This window comes from Protopterus annectens, chromosome 12.part0, assembly GCF_019279795.1.
Source record: "Protopterus annectens isolate FY-2018-M chromosome 12.part0, PAN1.0, whole genome shotgun sequence".
Taxonomy (NCBI): Eukaryota; Metazoa; Chordata; order Ceratodontiformes; family Protopteridae; genus Protopterus; species Protopterus annectens.
This window is the reverse complement of record NC_056746.1, coordinates 1,037,030,640-1,037,036,639: the sequence shown is the minus strand read 5'-3', so window position 1 is coordinate 1,037,036,639 and position 6,000 is coordinate 1,037,030,640.

The following is a 6,000-nucleotide window of genomic DNA, read 5'->3' as shown; positions in this document are numbered from 1 at the left end:
CAAAAATCCTTGGGTAGTGGTGAGCTATAATCCTACCTGGAAGTTTTTTTTTTTTTTTTTATGGTAAGCAAACGAAAGGCAAGAGCATGTCAAAAACCCTGGGAAATGGTCTGTTTTGAATCTGGCTGTCCTTTCCTTTCACTTTCATAGGACAAACAACTGATCAGCTTTCCTGAAAGTTCAGGTTTTGTCTAGGTAGTAGCTGAGTTGCCTATGGACAGAGTGTGTAAGATGCTTTTTCTCTTGCATTTTGCTTCAGAAAAGAAGGCTTAAAGTAAGTGAGACCATTTTAGGAATAAAGTTAAGATTTGTTCTAACAGATACCTTGTCACTGTGGAAAACAAGGTAAAGTTGACTCACCATAAGAGTTTGGGTAACTCAAATACACTAACAGATATCAGAGCAATGAGAACAACAGTCTTCCAAGTTAAAAACCTCAATTCAACCTTATTAGCTGGTTGAAATGAAGACTGAGTAAACTTCTCAAGCACAAAGTACAAATCGCACAGTGGAGCCATTTATGTTTTTTAGGTGGACAAATATGTAATACCCCTTTCAAGAACTGTTTAACTTGAGCAGTATTAAAAAGGGGGGATCCAAGGGCAGACAAGCAGAAATGGCTGACAATATGAAAGGCCAATGGACAATAACTCACAGAAATAATCAAGAACCGCAGGCAACCATGCATGAAGAGGATCCTGATTTTTTGACTGGCACCATCTAGAAAATCTTTTCCACTTCCACATATATGATTTTCTAGTAGCAGATATTCTTGCTAACTACAATACCTGCTGCACATCCTCAGAAAAAATGCACCTAAGAGGGATCAAAATTCTATCATCTAGGCAGTTAGTTGAGTTTATAGACTGAGGTGCATCAAACTCCCCCTGCCCTATGTGAGCAAACAGTCTGTGGGGGAACTTCTGGTAGTTGCCCTTGGCCAAAGTGAAAATCAGGGGAAGCCACTTTTGCCCTAGCCAAAAGGGAATCACCACCATTTTGGAAAGTTCTTGTGGATCCTTAAAAGAAGCCTGGATGTCATTGGAAAGGGCGGAAAAGCATACAGGAACATTCCTTTCCATGGGAACAAGAAAGTATCCATCCTCCTGGCCTGTCTGCAAGGAGTTCTGGAGCAGAATTTCTTTGTCTGTTCTGTTGGTAGATCTAATTGACTTGTATGCCACAGGTGGATTAATTGTTGGAAGACCCCAGAATGAAGTACATGTTTGTAGGGTGGCTATCTTGGTCCTGCTGAGTTTGTCTGCAACCAGGTTTTGCTCTGATGAAATATATAAATCCTGAAGAGTCAAACTGAGCTGAGTTGCTTTCTCCCAGGCTATCACTGCAAGTCTGCAAAGGGAGCAACACCTGATAGTGCCCCTGTTTATGTACCAGATCACTGTGGTGCTGTCTGTGTACAACTGCAGAGGTCTTGAGGACCACTGATGATTCAGGGCTTTCAAAGCAATGATAACTGCCAACACTTTTTTTTTTTATTTTAAAACCTGGATTGAGTAGAAGCTGCTGAACAGAGCTGAAAAAAAAATGTCGGCAAAGTTAACACAGACACCCAAATAAAAAATAAAAAAAAATGCTAACACCTTGAAGTCTGAAGTAAGCGATGACTGGAGGAGGGCATTGCTGATTACTCTTGCCACTGTGGGCAGTCCAAATGTAAAGCAGAGAACTAATAATGCAAACCAGACACAGCAAATCTTAACACCTGAAATGCTCAGCAGTGGAGATGTGCTAAGTGTCATTTAGATCCAGCTATACCATCCTGACCTTTGGAATCTTGACAAAATGGTTACGAAAAAAGAGATCCAGTACAGACCTCCAGGATCATTCGGTTTTGAAAACTCGAAGAACTCTTGAATAAAAACATCTGCCTAGAATATTGGAGCAGTGATTCTATGATTCCCTGGGACATTAAGTGTTGCAGGATGGGAGGAAATAGAGAGAGATGGCTCTCTGAACAAGAAGGAATCCCTTGGAAAGGAGGAAGGTATTCCTACTGCCAAGTGTACCCTCTCTGGACAACCTTCAGAACCCACCTGTCTGAGACAATCTGATACGACAAGAGAAGGTGAAGTCCCAGACACATGGAAAGGTTGCCAAGGTGGGAATGGGGAACCACATGAAGAGGTGGGTAGTCGTGATGACTGAGAAGACTGTCCTTGATTATTAGGAGGTTTTCCTTTTTTTAGTTCCTCTTCTCCAATGCTATTGAAAACCCTTTCTTTTGGCTCTTTGATGCTTAATCTGCTTATTGGAGGAGGGAGTGTATGAGATGGGGAGATTACAATTTGTACAGAAAAAGGAGGGTTGAAAAATCTGCAATACTCCTTGAATCAGTTTTCACTTTTAATTACACATTTTAAACTTTTTGTCTGCAGGACAGCTATTCAGTTGTTTATTCAAAGAAGAATTTAAAATCTCAGACTTAACATTAGTACAATTTTGAAAATTAAGCCAAGCAAACCTTAAAACTGATCCACAAGCTTTAGCTCTGGATGAAGAATCAGTACCATCATAGGCATATTTTAAAACGTGCTTAGTCATGTGAGAAACAGCTGTCACAGAAGCACTTAAAGTCTTTACCTCATGAGGAGGACGATTAGCCATTAACATCTGCATGTTCTCAAAAGATAGTATTACAAATGTTAATATATGAGCCTGACAGTTCAAAATTCTGAAAGTTTAAATTCACATTTTCTTCCCCCAAGTTACCCACTGCCTTCCCACCCTTATGGGGGAATGGGGTTAGCAGCAGATCTAAATACAGAAATAATTGCTGGATCTACTTTAGGATTAGAAAACAGGTACTTGTGTATTTGATGTATCTTGTATAATTTGTTAGACTTCCTTGGGGCAGAAGGCTAACCATCAGGTAAGACAGAAACAGTAAGAAATACATTTTCTAAGGCAGGCAACACAGGAGGAATAGCCACAGCTTTTGCTATTTCTAACTGTAAGAAATCATAATACATTTTTTGTGCCACAAGAACTTCATTCTGGTCCCACTGAAAAACATCCTTCATCTCAAAGTTTTAGAAAAATAAATCTCTTCAGCAGTGACATCTGAAGAAATACTTTCCTCAGAATCAGAAAACACTGACAGACAAGGATTTACTTAAGTACAACCATTTGACTACAGTCCGCTCTTCTGAATGAACTCCTTGTCAGAAAGGGAAGGAAATCTCCCTTTTCTTGCTTGAAAAATGAGAGGCAGGGAAAATGCAAAAAAAAAAGTTTTATTAATGCCTTCCAAATATATTATCTAACTAGTGTTTCAAAACACTCTTCGAAACATAAAGCAGAAGGGACTTGCTCCAATAAAAACATATATAGAGAATTCTGCTCCAATAAAGGGGATATAAAATTGACCATTCACCACTATTCTTACACCTTGTACTTCCTATTAAACTTCAAGTGGCATAAACCTATCAACAAACTGAAAAGCATGTGCGAGCCAACAGGAAAGATAATAGAAATGACCATTCATCACTATACCTAAAACTTGTACTACCAATTATACCTCGGGTAGCGATATCCTATCAAATCACTGGATGGGCTGGAAGAACCAATCATGGTCTGAACTATGAGTTAAGCAACTACGTGGACTCAACAAAACAAAAGAGTATATGTCTAAGTGTAAAAAATATATAGACATATTATTCCCAGTCTTGAAACACCAGGCACCTTCTAAAAAATGTTTTTCCTACCAAATGCATCATTCTTACTGGCATTTCAAGACTGCTATTTAAAACACTAAATAAAACGGAAGGGACTTGCTCCAATAGAGAAGTGTTTAGAGAATTTTGCTCCAATAAAAAATGTTATAAAATTGATCATTCACCACTTTTCCTATACCTTGTACTTCATATTAAACTTCAAATAACATAAACCTATCAACAAATGAGTGGAATATGTGAGCCAGTAAGAAAGATAATATAAACAGCCAATAATCATTGCTTCTAAGACTTGCACTACCAATTAAACCACATGTAGCAATATCCTATCAAATACCTAAATGGAGTGAAAAAGCCAATCATTGGTCTAAACTATAAATAAAATGGCTACTTGGACTCGACAAAACAAAATATATATATATATATATATATATATAGATATATATGTCTATATATAACAATATGACAATCAAAATCATATACATATTGATCGTATTAATCTGGAAAAAAAATAAATGGTAAAAGTATATATTTTCAAATTAAACCAATCTAATATGCAGTAAAAAGCCTATATAAACAAAATGAAAATATCGTTCCAACAAGTGTGTACTACCATATGCCTCCCAAAAAAGGAACAAAATCAAAAAGGGGGGGGGGGTTGCTCCACTAAAAACACTGAAGCATTGGATAATACAAAGGAGATTCACTCTGATAGAAACATGTTAGCATAATTCTACTCCAAAAAAAATGAATCAAAATGATCACTTTATTCTATGCCTTGTATCTCCAATTAAACTTCATAAGTCATTAACTTATGAACAAGAACCAATAAAAAAGGTGGCCAATCACCAATATTCATAAAACTTGTACCACCAATTAAAGCTCTTAGGGTGTTAACCTATTAGAACACCAAATAAAATGAGAGGCAATCACAGCCTGACCAATGGGTCAAACACATTCGTAGGCTCAACAGAACAAAAAGGATATGTATGATCAAGCTAGAACTTCAACAACTTCTATTCTAAATGACAAATTCTAATAAAAATCAAATAAAAAACACCATACTTATACCAAAACCTATCACATAAACTAAACCTGCACAGCTGGAATACCAACCCTGTGTGAACACACAGACTAAATATAAAGAACACAAAACAAAAACAATACTGAAATAATAAATTAATGATATAACTTATAAAAAGCTCTACTTGTAAAGAGCAGATATTCATAAAAACAATACATAAAACAACCAACCATTATTAACACTACCCAATCCAACAAATAGAAATTGATGCATAGCAGCCTATTGCAAATATAAAAATGCTACAACTTTCTACCACTATTAACCAAAACCACACCTATAAAATACAACCTTAAGTAATCAAGTAAGTAAATAACTAAAACAAGAAACTTAACCATTAACTATATAACAGGGAAAATCTCCATTGAATGAAAAAACTATCTTAAATGAATTATCAAACATACAAAGCTATACAAAACCTCAAGCAATAGACAATCAATGTGATAAAGATCTAAACACACTATAGTATGCTACACAATATACACAGTCACAAGCAAACACAATAAAGCCAGTCACGTAAAAACATATGAATGAATAATATCGCAATACCACAAATACAAAAGAAAACACATTTCAACAAACCTTATATATAGTAATACAACAGAAATAGTGATCACGATTCAAAACAGAAAAAAGGGGACGAAACAAAAACATAGAAATTGCCAATATATAGAAAACAAACTAGAGAAGGACTCCTGTTAGGAAGCCCTATAGACAAGACTAGGAATAATACGTGTATATATTTTTTACACTTTGACATATATTCTTCTGTCTTGCTGAGTCCACGTAGTTGCTTAACTCTCAGTTCAGACCATGACTGGTTCTTCCACTCCATCCAGTGATTTGATAGCATATTGCTACGTGAGGTATAATTGGTAGTACAAGTTTTAGGTATATTGATGAATAGCCATTTCTATTATCTTTCCAACTGGCTCTCACATTGTTTTCAGTTTGTTGATAGGTTTATGTCACTTGAAGTTTAATAGGAGGTACAAAGTGTAGGAAAAGTGGTGAATGGTCAATTTTATACCCCCTTTTATTGGAACAAAATTCTCTATATATGTTTTTATTGAAGCAAGTCCCTTCTTCTTTGTTTAATGTTTTGAAGAGCATTGTGAAATGCTAGTTAGAGAATATATTTGGAAGGCATTAATAAAACCTTTTAAAAGGTCCCTGATGTTCAATGTTAGGAATAATACATATCTAAATGAATGGATTTTAACTAAC